The following is a 15,061-nucleotide window of genomic DNA, read 5'->3' as shown; positions in this document are numbered from 1 at the left end:
AAGTGTAAATCTTTGGTGTGCTGGGAGTAAAAAAGGCTTCATAAATCACCACAATTATGAGCATAAAGCTATTTTAAACAGTCTGAATATATTAACCTGATAATATTAAATAACATCATAAAATAAAAAGAACAACAAATGCAACATAAATGTAAAAGAAACAAACAAGAAAACCCTTTACCTTCCTGTTAGAATCCTGGCAGCCACTTTAACAAAGCTGGTGTCTCCAGCAGGTCGTTTCTAATGAAGAACGTGCAGAAGATCCTTCTTACCAAGTGACTCAGCTACAAGTCTAGAGTTTAGTCCTTCAATAGAGCTGAGGACAAAGACCCAAGACCAGTTCAAAACTCTGCATTGGTCAATCATCAGCCAACCATTCACACCTTCTTGTGTGAAGTACTAGCTCATTATCTATGGAACGTGTGCAAATGAAGTAGATGGAGCCACAAAGCATGATGGGTGAAGTCTAACTACACCTATTTATCTCAGCAGAGAAGTTATTTACATTTAATAACATTTAACAATAAGAAAACTATAAGAGGAAACACCCACCTATAGATTTACCTGTATTTATGATTATTATACATTATGATTTTCCTTTATTTTAAAGTACTTTATCTTAAAGTGAACTAAAACATAATCTAAGCTCATTTCCGTTTTAATTTAGATTGTTATTAAATGGAATAATCTTGATTGTTATTGTTATTAAAAGGAATTATTTTGTTTCCACAGAACAATTCCACTTCATAATGATAGTACACAACATGTAGGTTACAAATACATTCTAGAAATGTGACAATATAAAAGGCCTTTATTATAAAGTTTAAGGGTACCAAAAAACAAGGTTTAGATGCGCATAATTTTTTTTAGCATAGACCATGTGATCAGTACCGTAAAACAGGGTTAAAATCATGCACTGTAAAAAATCTTAGTAGAATTTACAGTAATAAACTGTAAAACGGTAGCAGTAAAAGACCATAAATTCTAATATAGTATATCACCATAAGAAATAAATTTAATTACTGTAAAATACAAAATCGTGCAAAATTTTCAATTGTACTTTCATATTATGTAGAAAACACAGAAAACAACTGTGTAAATATCAAATATTTTTAAAAGTTAATGAAAAATACTGTAATATCAACAGCAAGTAAATACCTTCAAATTAATGCTATTATTCTGTCTAAACTACATCATTTTCTATTTTGTACATAAACTTTTACAGTGTAAAACCTTTAACCTTTTAGCAAATACATACCTTAATTTTTCCAGAAACGAGATGTTGAAAATATAGTATTTTTCTTAAATGATGTTAATTTCAGGGAAAATATAATATATATCTTGTTACAATTACACCATCAATGGGTGCAATATGTTAGGCAGCTAGTGAATAGTCACTTCTCAATGTTGATGTGATGGAAGCAGGAAAAAAAAAAGATATATATATATATACATATATACATATATATAGTGGTCAGTACCTCCTAAAAGTGGTCCAGTCAACCAGTGACCCAGACAGGATCATGGGCACTGGAAACTCACTCATGTTCTTGTGGGGCCAAGGCTATTTTGTTCAGTCTATTCCAACAGATTACCCACATAAGGATTTGTTGCTAATATCTGGTGCCAAATACCACAGAACACCTTTATAATCAGTGCAATCAATGAAAAACTGAAATATAACTACAAAGATGCATTTCTTAAAGGAAATGATTGCTGTGGAACAATGTTGTCAATTTATATGGTTGCCCAGGTGTTGCTAAGGGTGTAATGGTTGTTGGGGTGTTGTGTTTGCTAAGATGAGCTAAATGACAACTCAGTATTAGGCCTATAGTGTAAGAATACACAGACCATTTGGAAGATTGCTGACAGGAGTTAACCTATATTTAAAATGGTATAATAATGGTTTGTATTGTCATATTCTAAAGACACTCGGATTTTATATTCATTCAACTTTCTATTTTTACATGATCAAAGTTACAATTTGAGAGAACAATTAACCTTAAAAATAAATACACAATTGGCTTATAATGTGACTCTGAAATATATACAGTTTAAAAGAAACATATACTTCTTTGTGTGTATCATAAATAAAGACGTTATTAAAAGATAACTGGGTCTATTTTTCTAGCTTTGAATCACTGCTATAAGCCATACGAATAATTATTACGTTTTTTAAGTACTTCATAGTGCCGAGTAACTTGCTGATTTGAAACGGGCAACTATCGTTTAAACACGCCGACCGTTGTGACCTAATTTTGTCTAGCGGTTGGCGCCACTTTACCGCGGAGTGTTTCACTTGTGTGGAAATCTACATTGATGGCACGTTGTCCCGACAACTGAAGACTTCACTTATTCGCGTACAAACTACCTTTTTCTCAAAATTGTACCTGTTGGTAAATACATAAAACTTTCTTCGTTTGTTTCGCTGGCATATGGTTAAATTAAGCTGGTGATAACGTTACTAAAACGTTAACTGTACCTCGAGTTTGCTAACGCTAATTCTGTAGCCTGGTTTACAGTTGTCTTAGCTATAACTAGCTAACGCTTAATTTAACACTTTATTCCCTGCAGTCGTACCCTTATGAGTTATTGTATGAGTTCAGATCAGTTAAATTTATAGGAAAATGTTCAGTTGTGATTTCTGTGGTAAGTCGGTTAAGACGTTGAGGGGTTATGTGCTTCATTGTAAACTTCATAGAAATGAGCCACGTTGTTTGTTTAAGTGTTTCAGACATTTTGTAGATATGGAGCTTTTAAGGCTCATTTTTACCGGAGGCACAATGCAGGCGTTCCTGTTGCCGTTACTGATGGAATGCCAGCCACCTCGTTTAAATGTGCAGTGTCGTTGTGTGAACGTCAGTGTCTAGATACTAAGGATTTAATAGCTCACTTGAAGGAGCATATTGTGGAAGGACGTGTGGTGACTTGTCCAGTGAAAGGATGCACAAAAGTCTTCAAGGTCAGATCTTCGTTTACTGCCCATATGTCACGAAACCACAGAGATTTTGCAGACAGCAGTGTCAGTGACATATACAGAGAACCTGTATCTCAGTCATCATCGGTTCTAACTGAATCAGATGACATTGTCACTCAAGTGTGTGAAGGTGATCTAGATATGTCAGAAAATTTTACTGATCTTTTTTTCAGAAATGTCTTTTTATTTTACTTGAAATTACAGGGGCAGTTTCTATTACCTGCTTTAATCATACAGAACATAGTTGAGGAAATGCAAAACATACATGAGTTGGGTCAGACATACACTTTGGGTAAACTTGCTTCGTTGCTAAAAAAAAATGACACATCATTATCAGATAGTGACATCACCAAAGTTTGTGATTCTGTCAGGGGATTTGACTTGTTCTCTGAATGTCATACAGGGGCAATGAGAACAGCATTCTCAAGAACACAATCTTTTAAAAAAATGTTCAACTATGTGGAGACTAAAAAAATGTTTCTGGGAAGAGATGAGAACAGGAGAGATAGGTTTGCATATTATGTGCCTGTGAGAGAGACTTTAAAGTGTTTGTTAAAATCTGATCTGTGGCAGAATTGTGTGCCAGGTGAACACATGACAGAGTCTCCCTCAGATGTTCTAAGCGACATTATCGATGGTCAAATATTCAAATCCAGTAAGTTTTTTAGTCAAAATGCATCATGTCTTAAGTCAGTATTATACCAGGATGCATTTGAAGTTGTTAATCCTTTAGGCTCTGCAAAGACAAAACATAAAATATTAGCTGTTTATGTATCTGTTGCTAATTTGCCCCCTCATGTACGGTCAGACACAAACCACATGTCACTTGTTTTACTGTGTAGGGAGAAAGACTTCAAAGAGTTTGGCCATGCTAAGGTCTTTTCTGAATTACTATCAGACTTAAAGCAATTGGAGGAGAATGGGATTGTAGTATCAGATGAAACAGTAGTCAAAGGAACCCTGTATTGCATTGCTGGAGATAATTTGGGCTCACATTGCATTGGTGGCTTCACGGAAAATTTCAGTCGATCAGAACATTTTTGTAGGTATTGCCTAATAACCCGATCTGATTTTCCAGATCTGAGCACCATTGAGAGCTACAGTTCTGCTGTTGATCGCCTCCAAACTGAAGGTACACCATATATTGAAGGAGTAAAGTTTAAGTCAGTATTCAATTCTTTAAAATACTTCAATGTCTGTCAGCCAGGTTTGCCACCTTGTCTAGGACATGACATTTTTGAGGGTGTTCTGGCTTATGATGTTGCGCTCTATCTTAAATATTTTATAAAAAATAAGGGATGGTTCACTTACTCGACTTTAAATCGTCGCATTAAGCAGTTCAAATACTGTGGCTCTGATTCTTCTACAAAGCCATGTGAAGTCAGTTCTCAAGCTGTTAAACTCTCAGGACATGCCATCCAGAATTGGAATTTTCTTAGGTTGCTGCCTCTCATAATTGGTGACAGAATAGAAGATACAACAGATAATGTATGGCAGTTGACTCTGCAGTTGAAAGACATTGTGGACATGATCTGTGCTCAGAAAATCTCTGTGCCTCAGCTTGCATATCTTGATATTCTTATTCAAGAATATTTAGATTCAAGAAAATGTCTATTCCCTACTAGTAACCTGAAGCCAAAACATCATTATGTACGCCATTATCCAGCACTGATTTTGAAATTTGGCCCCTTGATCAGACTGTGGACAATGCGCTTTGAGGGTAAGCACAGTTATTTCAAGAGATGTGCAAGGACTTTAAAGAATTTTAAAAACCTCTGCCTTACTCTGTCTGAAAGACATCAGATGTTGCATGCTTATCTTTCAGCAGGATCAATAGGTCAAGATGTCATGCAAGCTAAAGGTGCTTCTGCATTTTACTCAGTACTATACAGTAAAGCCATTCAAGATGCAGTGAGCCACTTTGGTTTTACTGAGACCAACACAAAGGTCGTGACTGAAATGCTCTATAAGGGAACATTATACAAGAAAGGACAATTTCTTGTCACAGGGAACCCTGATTCTGTGGAGTTTGGTGAGCTACTGCTTATTCTGATCAAAAATGACGATGTTCATTTTCTGGTGTTACTATGTAGAGCAGAATTCATTCCTCAGTACCATATGTACTCAGTTAAGAACGACAATGGAAAAATGTTGTGTCTGAACATCAGTGACTTGATTGATTTCTATCCATTGTCATCTTACATCAAGGATGGGTACCAAATAGTTCCACTAAAACACTAAAGTGTGTTGTCACAGTAATGAATATCCTGGCCTGTTATTTTGAAATTAATTGAGCTTTGTTTACACTTTCAGAAAATTCAGAAATGGCTTCAGAACAAAGCAACATAGGCAGTGCCATTACCAAAGTGTTGCCAGATCTCCCAGCCTCAATTCTAAGTATTTTAGAGGAGACACTACAGTCATTGGGGGTGGAGACCACTGAGGATTTTCACTTCATTCAGGAAGCTGATCTGCTTTCAGTTCTCAGACCAATTCAAGCAAGGAAATTGGTAGCTGCCTGGCAACAAACCAGTAAGTGCATTCTGACAGAATTTATGTTAGAATTTATTTTGAATTATAACCACAGTTTAAACATCAATAAATGCATTTTGTTAATTTCATTATTTTGTACAGAACAGGACATTGAAGTTCACAGCCAGGCAGCATTAAGCTCTCCAGGTTCCTCGACCCAGTCCTCACTCTCTTCCTCTCCCTCGCCTAGACACCCATGTGCTGCTGCAGATTGAGTTGACACCTTCCATATTCCATGGGAGATGTGTCCTGAAGCACTGATTCAGTGTTTGGAAAGGGGAAAACGACCAAGCCCAAAGTTACGGAGAGAAATGATTCGGATTGTTGTGTCCGAGATGATGAAAGTCTGTGCTTCTCCGACTAAACAAGCCTCGACGGAAGTTGCCAAAAAAATGGTTGCCAAGTATCCACAATCACTGCAAGACGTCATAGAAGGCGACATTGTGGGTCCAGGTTATCACTCACTGGTCAAACAGTTACAAGCCCGAATTGATAATGTGAGACGGTTTTCAATACCGAAGACGATTAAGCGCAAACAGGAGGCAGATGACTGTGACACAGATTAAATCCCAACTAAACGAAGGGCTGCTGTTCAAGACACATATGGCTGCATAATGTGGGACATGAAATTCATGCCAGTGAGTGAGACACCAAAAAGCCAACAGGAGAAAAAAGACAGAATGAAAGTGCTTATTGAACAGACTAACTTCAACCCAGACTAGGTACAAACTCTGATGATGTGCACCTACTACTCCCAACGTAAAGAGGTAAACAAGGGAACAGACCTGCAGTCTCTCATGGAGGAGTGGCCTTTTTTGTTTAAGGAGATTGGCATGACAGTTCACTACCAAGAGCTCCCTGGGGTACCATTAAAGGATACCTTCCTCACTAGTGTGGGAAAAAAGGGGAAACGGCTTCTGGACTTCATGAGAACCATTTGTGCAGACAAGAACAAACGAGTTTTGCAGGCTGTCACAAAGCTAAAGATTCTGAGAGGACAGTTGGAGGGCTGCTCAGAAGATGTCAAAGATATGGTGCTATTGCTTCTCTCCTATTTTGATGAAAAAGAAGAGAGCCTCTTTCACTATGTAGATGAAACATGTCTGGCAAGCGAAGTAAACATGGACATTTTGCCAGTGACATCTTGCATTATTGTATGCGGTAAGTTGATACTCATTTTTACTGAAGGGTCCTAAGCTAATGTAATGTGACTGCATGAAGTGCACTATCATGCATTTAACAAGTTTGAATCGTTCTTTTTCAAAATCAATAAAGTGTATGTGGACCAGCAAACCACTATTTTAAGCGGAAAAACACACTGAAGAATGCACAATTGCTCTTCTTATTGTGCATCTTAATTTATCAGGGCAGCTTGATAGTGGTCAGCATGAGCTTACAACAAGAAGGAGGGACGTCCTGGGTCCTTTCTGTGTGGAGTCTGCATGTCTTCCCTGACTTTGTGTAGGCTTACTTTGGGTGCTGTAGTTTACTCCCACATTCCAAAGACATGCGTTAGACTAATTGATTACACTAATATTGTGCAGGTTTGAGTGTGTTCGAGCTAATATTATAAGTTTTCTGGTGTTAATCCACTTCTGAAGAAAGATGGTTCATATGAAGCACTTGTTTTCACTATATGAAAGTTTATATTTGGAGGATCTGCTCACAAATATTAGGGGAGATTTTAAGTATCCCCTATATTTTGTGAACAGTATATAACACTCGTAAATATCACTAAATGAAAAAGAATTTTTTTCTTATAATTTATTATATGACGTTTGGATGGTAATTGGGAGTTGTTAATGATTTTCAACCTGTATCTTTGCAGGCACCTCCTGCTATGCTGCAAGGCAGTTCATGTTGAGTGTAGACCGCAAGGTTGTGCATGACCAAATCCCCACCTTCGTCTCTGCCATCTGTTTAATGTTTGGATGCTATTATTGTCTAAACATCCACTACCCTGTGGAACTGGGATCCACTCTTGAATTTCTTCAGAGGTAAGGGTAAGGTATATATATATACACACACACACACAATCATATATACAGTGTATCACAAAAGTGAGTACACCCCTCACATTTCTGCAAATATTTTATTATATCTTTTCATGGGACAACACTATAGAAATAAAACTTGGATATAACTTAGAGTAGTCAGTGTACAGCTTGTATAGCAGTGTAGATTTACTGTCTTCTGAAAATAACTCAACACACAGCCATTAATGTCTAAATGGCTGGCAACATAAGTGAGTACACCCCACAGTGAACATGTCCAAATTGTGCCCAAAGTGTCAATATTTTGTGTGACCACCATTATTATTCAGCACTGCCTTAACCCTCCTGGGCATGGAATTCACCAGAGCTGCACAGGTTGCTACTGGAATCCTCTTCCACTCCTCCATGATGACATCACGGAGCTGGTGGATGTTAGACACCTTGAACTCCTCCACCTTCCACTTGAGGATGCGCCACAGGTGCTCAATTGGGTTTAGTCCATCACCTTTACCTTCAGCTTCCTCAGCAAGGCAGTTGTCATCTTGGAGGTTGTGTTTGGGGTCGTTATCCTGTTGGAAAACTGCCATGAGGCCCAGTTTTCGAAGGGAGGGGATCATGCTCTGTTTCAGAATGTCACAGTACATGTTGGAATTCATGTTTCCCTCAATGAACTGCAGCTCCCCAGTGCAAGCAACACTCATGCAGCCCAAGACCATGATGCTACCACCACCATGCTTGACTGTAGGCAAGATGCAGTTGTCTTGGTACTTCTCACCAGGGCGCCGCCACACATGCTGGACACCATCTGAGCCAAACAAGTTTATCTTGGTCTCGTCAGACCACAGGGCATTCCAGTAATCCATGTTCTTGGACTGCTTGTCTTCAGCAAACTGTTTGCGAGCTTTCTTGTGCGTCAGCTTCCTTCTGGGATGACGACCATGCAGACCAAGTTGATGCAGTGTGCGGCGTATGGTCTGAGCACTGACAGGCTGACCTCCCACGTCTTCAACCTCTGCAGCAATGCTGGCAGCACTCATGTGTCTATTTTTTAAAGCCAACCTCTGGATATGACGCCGAACACGTGGACTCAACTTCTTTGGTCGACCCTGGCGAAGCCTGTTCCGAGTGGAACCTGTCCTGGAAAACCGCTGTATGACCTTGGCCACCATGCTGTAGCTCAGTTTCAGGGTGTTAGCAATCTTCTTATAGCCCAGGCCATCTTTGTGGAGAGCAACAATTCTATTTCTCACATCCTCAGAGAGTTCTTTGCCATGAGGTGCCATGTTGAATATCCAGTGGCCAGTATGAGAGAATTGTACCCAAAACACCAAATTTAACAGCCCTGCTCCCCATTTACACCTGGGACCTTGACACATGATACCAGGGAGGGACAACGACACATTTGGGCACAATTTGGACATGTTCACTGTGGGGTGTACTCACTTATGTTGCCAGCTATTTAGACATTAATGGCTGTGTGTTGAGTTATTTTCAGAAGACAGTAAATCTACACTGCTATACAAGTTGTACACTGACTACTCTAAGTTATATCCAAGTTTCATGTCTATAGTGTTGTCCCATGAAAAGATATAATGAAATATTTGCAGAAATGTGAGGGGTGTACTCACTTTTGTGATACACTGTATATATATATATATATATATATATTAGGGCTGTCAAACGATTAAAATTTTTTATCATGATTAATCTCAGAATTTCATATAGTTAATCACGATTAATCGCATTTAAAAAAAATCTGTGTAAATGTTATAGAAAACAAGGATTTTTATGTGAAATGTTACAATTAAAATGGTGAACACATTTTATGCTAAATGTACTGATGTTAAAAACTGCTGGGACAAGAGAAAACTGTAAGGGAGTTTTATTCACTCACATACTAGGCAGTAAATGTCAGATTGTAGTTTAGAATTTCTCCATCAGCAAACATTGTAGATCAGCGGTGCTTTAGGTGGGATAAGGCGTAGTTATTGTAACAGACTTTTCTGTGGTTGTATTGTGACAATGGTTTGATGGCCGTTTCTACACGAAGTGAGTGTGTTTTGACCCTTTGGGGCTTCCATAGTGCATGGACTAACGTGCTTGACTCAGCTTTCCGGTATTTGGTACCTTAACAGAATAAGTTAATAAAAGTGTTCTGCTCCCGACAACTTGTGAATATAGCGTGTATTTATTTCTTTATAAGTGCATCACTACACGCTCGGTTACATTATGTTAACAAACCGCAAATGAAAAACGGTGGCAAATCCGACATTAAAACGTTTGTTTTAACATAATGTTAACATAATGTAACCGAGCGTTGTAGTTCTACCAGTCAAGTCTCAACATTAACTAGAATTTGCGTTAACGGCACTATTATTTTTAATCGCGTTAAATTGAAATCGCGTTAATGCGTTATTATCGCGTTAACTTCGACAGCCCTAATATATATATATTGATCTGTTACAGTAGGGTGTGCAAATTCACTCTACATATTTATTCATTCTACATAAATCTGTCTTATAGCTACAATTGCTGGTTTAACCAAGTTTTAATGACCAAGAACAGTGGAAATAAAAAGGTTCCAGATTGTAAAAAAATATGAAAACTTGAGTATTAAAACATTATGGTAATATGTATTGTTTGTTTTACTTAAACTAGTCCAGAATAAAATGTTAATGTATAGCAGATGAGCAATGAGTAGCATCCTCAGGTGCACCTCCCAGAACCAGACCAAAAATGTTATGTGCACTTGATAGTTCCTGGTTATTACCTTTTATAACCAATCACCCTATAGACACACGGATAAATAATAAAACGTGTTTGTATTATATTTTTAACAAGCAGGAAGTTATGAATAAAAACACTATCCAGCTATATATTGAGATAGATATAGATTTGAAAACTAATATTAACTAAACTAAAATAACTAATATGTATATGTATATATATATATAAATATATATATATATACAGTATATATATATATACAATATATATATATATATATATATATGTATATATATATATATATATATATTAGGGCTGTCGAAGTTAACGCGATAATAACGCATTAACGCGATCTCAATTTAACGCGATTAAAAAAAATAGTGCCGTTAACGCAAATTCTAGTTCATGTTGAGACTTGACTGGTAGAACCAACGTTTTAATGTCGGACTTGCCACCGTTGTTCATTTGCGGTTTGTTAAAATAATATAACTGAGCGTAGTAGGGATGCACTTGCATAATAAAGAAATAAATACACGGTATATTCACAAGTTGTCGGGAGCAAAACACTTTATTAACTTAATCTGTTACGGCACTGAATACCGGAGTCAAGCGCGCTAGTCCATGAACTATGGAAGCCCCAAAGGGTCAAAACACACTCACTTCATGTAGAAACGTCCACTTTTCACATTTCACTTAAAAAACCTTGTTTTCTATAACATTTACACAGATTTTATTTAATGCGATTAATCGCGATTAACTATATGAAATTCTGAGATTAATCGTGATTAAAAATTTTAATCGTTTGACAGCCCTAATATATATATATATATATATATATATATATATATATATATATATATATATATATATATATATATATATATATATATATATATATTAGAGATGGGACGATCGATCGGCTATGAATCGGTATCGGCCGATTTTTAATCAAAATATGCGATCGGCGATATTTCCTAAAAGTAGCCGATTCGATCGTGTGATGTATAAAGATCACGTTAAGTTAACAGCTCAGTGGATTGATCCAGACTTTGAGCTACGAAGCACCAACCATCACATCACCATTCATTAACCATCGTACAGAAACCACAGTGAAAGCTCTTCATGACCTAAAATAACATCATTAACGTTGTGCATCATACATACGATGTAATTTTGCTGATTGAAATATTTACTTTAAAAAGATAATTCAACCCGGTCACATCTGAGTTGATTCTATCAGCACGTTATATAAACTCCTGGTTCACTTTGGTAAATCGTAAGCGGTTCTTACTTGTGATGTAGATGAGAACAGAAAACGTTACAGAGCCAATCAGAGGCAAAAGTTTATTCATTACCAAATTCGTTAGTTCAGGATCATCTGCTAAACTTTTAGGGTAATCAGAACTTTTAGCTCCACAGACGGAACGAGTCTGACTCGGTGACCGCTCTGTGGTAATAGCGGTTTAATTAAGCTTTTTAATTAAGCTTTTTATTGTAAGAAAGTCACACAAAATGTTCTGTAGTAGCTGGTGTTTATTTAAAACCACAGCATTTATTAATAACAGTAAAAACGGAGAGAAAAACTTACGCGTCACATTCGACTCCTGAATCAGAATCATTTAAAGCGACACTGTGAACAAAGCGTTTTTTTTAAAGAAACACACACACGCTGTTGCTTTCGGTTTATTTTCACTGTGAGGCTCTTTTTAAGTTTTTTTCAGACTAAACTGGATAACATTAAACCTGCGTGTGTGTGTGTGGTCAGTTAGACTAATAAGATATGTCTCCTGTGGGTGAAAAAAATAATTGTTTGGTTACTTTATTATTTACTGCTGATTTTGCGCTAAAAATTACGTCATCGCCACCCAACCCTCCCCCCCCCCCCCCCCCCCCCGCGATCGAAATCGACTATCGTCCGATTGCCCTGAAAGGAGATCGGAGATCGCAATCGGTGCCAAAAACCCCGATCGTCCCATCTCTAATATATATAACTAATATATATAACTTTGCACATATAGATTAGCATCTTTTTAAAAGGCTACTTTGGGCAAAAGTATATTACCCTTTTTTCTTGTAGTGTTGTATTATGGGGAGTTTAGTTTGATTGTGCAACCGCCTCACAGCTAAATGGTTCTGGGTTCTTTTTGTGTATGGCGTTTACTTGTTTTTGCTAAGCCTGCACATTTTTGTCCCACTACTTCAGAGAGAGGTTGCCCTGTGATGAAAATGTGAATTGACTGTGATGTTATTTGGGACTTTTGCCATATTGCACCCATTTTTGTTAGAGTAAACACAATGGTTGATTATGAATTCTTGTGTTTCCAAAGGTGTTTCTTCATCATCAATCCAGAGAAGGGAACAAAAGTAGAAACAAAGAAAAACAAGAAGCAGCTGTCCGTTAACCCAAGAGTCCTCACTCTCATTGCAGATCTCTCTGATTATGAGTGGAGAGAGACATGTTGAAAATGGACTTATCTAGCTGGACTGTTAAGACTGAATTGTTACAGTACTAGCTGTAAGCAGCAATGGCCTTTGCTGTAACTGTTAACCACTGGCATTCTGAACAGTGTTTTTATGTTAAGGCATTTGTTTCTTTAGTTCTCATTCAGAGCTGACTATAAATAGTTCCAATTTTTCAAACATTTCATCTGTGTCAGATATCCCAAGCTGAGCATCCTCTTCTGTTAATTCTGGACTAAATGACTGTTGCTCTTGATGAAGCGGCAAGTGGATAATTCTTTCATGCATTTCACCGTTCATCCAATGGATACATCCTGTTTTTTTCAACAATGCTTTGTGAGTACTGCATGAACAATTTACGGATTAATAAATGTTTGGTGTTAACCTGTGCCTTGATTTCCAGTGTGCCTTTTTTGGTATTTAATTTTTGATTTACCATACAAAACTGTTCACTGTAAAATTTAATCCAATTAACCGTAATGTCATATGTTATTATACCGATATATTTACATGGAATTTCTGGCAACCACAGCTGCCAGTAAATTACTGTAAAGTTGACTTTTGCAGTAATATACCATAACACATAATACAGTTATACTGTGTTTATCACTGAGATAGTCTGTAATTGGACTTATGTGTCTGTTGCTTTTAGAGTATATTACTGTAAACAGGTTTATTTGTAGCTGGTATATTTTAAAGAGATTTACCATTAATAGTTTTACAAAATGACTTTAATTTTAAAGCAAATTGCCGTAAACAGGTTAGCAGTAATTCTGTATTTTACATAGTATTTTTCCATAAACAAACAACAGTTTGCAACTGTAAGACTTACGGTTGCCAAAAAGCATACCGTAATGTTGTATACATTTTCACGATAATTTTTATGGTAAAGTTCTGGCAACCACAGCTGCCAGTTTTTTTCCCGTTAATTTAACAGATTAGTTTTTACAGTGTAGCTGAAGTACTAGAGGGGTGTCGGCAGGGCAGCAAAGGGCTACTACCAGCAAGAACCCACAACCACATCAGCTTCGTTATGGAAGGTGGGGGGAGGAAAAGCATAAAGCCGAAAGAAACACCTAGGCCCTTTTCTCCCGATTAGGAGTGGAACATGAGAGTTGACCTGGACAGGCAGCTCCATTTCCCGGTCGAAATCATTGCTACATCTCTCCGCCCTGACATAGTGGTATGGTCCACCAAGGCAAAAGCCGTGCTCCTTATCGAGCTCACAATACCAGCGGAGGAGGGGATGGAGGCTGCCCATGAACGCAAGAAGGCCAAGTACTCAGAGCTGGCTGCTGAGTGCCGGGAGGCTGGCTGGATGACTACCATCTACCCAGTACACTCCTCATCTACTGTCAGCCAAACCAGACATGGGGACCTAGGGACGGGGACATAGGGACGGGGACATAGGGACACCCCTTCCAACATTTCAAACTGCAGTTAGAAACTAAACTACCAAAATAAAATAGAATGTTCCCCTGCCCCTGCATGGGAGCTCTGCTTATTGCTTATCTGACCCCCTGCAGTGCTCGGTCAGTCTGCTGGGGATCATCCTCACAGGAAAAGGTGATTGTGATTGCGTGATTGTGATTGCGGAATATGATCAAAAGATGGCGCTAAAGGTATTTATACATAAACATGAGCAACGTTTAACAGTGTTACACAATGACTAACTGTACAACAAGTCTGTTTTATGCTGTAATGTATATGTATGTATACACACATATTAGGTGATCCATTGTTCTTCAAATAGGCTAGTGACCCCTGTTCTTAAAAAGACAAAGATACACGTTTCATTTGAGTACATGATCTAATAATGCTATCCTCCAGAGACTCAGAATGTGTTATTATTATTATTATTATTATTATTATTATTGTTGTTGTCAGTTTAAAAATGACACCATTATTTGAGATTGTTGTGGGAATTCAAAATAACCCCTAAAGATCGACACAGACAACCGGGATAATGATAAAAGCAAATAATCAATTCATTACTCAGCTGAGGGCCAATCTCAATGCAAACGCACACATGCCTTTACAGGAGAGAAAGGGCGACTACGGTCTGCCCTGTCGTAGTATTTATACCCCGCTTACTGCCCCTTCAGGCTAACTCTGCTCAGCAACCCAGCTCAAGGCCAATCTTCCTCACTAAACTTGTTTATCATCCTACAAGAATAGTCAGTTTGTTAGAAACATGGCGTACTTCCACAAGAATGCACCTGTATCAAAACTCTGTGTGCACCCCCGCACACACAGTCCCGACACCCATGCATTCCCACGCAAGCAAGAAGCCCATGCCAAGGTCAACATATCTCTGGACCTAAGAAACCTTCCAAAAGTCTCTTCTACCTCTGCTAATTGAACTAAGAAA

The sequence above is a fragment of the Trichomycterus rosablanca genome, chromosome 14, assembly GCF_030014385.1.
Source record: "Trichomycterus rosablanca isolate fTriRos1 chromosome 14, fTriRos1.hap1, whole genome shotgun sequence".
Taxonomy (NCBI): Eukaryota; Metazoa; Chordata; class Actinopteri; order Siluriformes; family Trichomycteridae; genus Trichomycterus; species Trichomycterus rosablanca.
Note: the sequence above shows the minus strand (reverse complement) of the source record.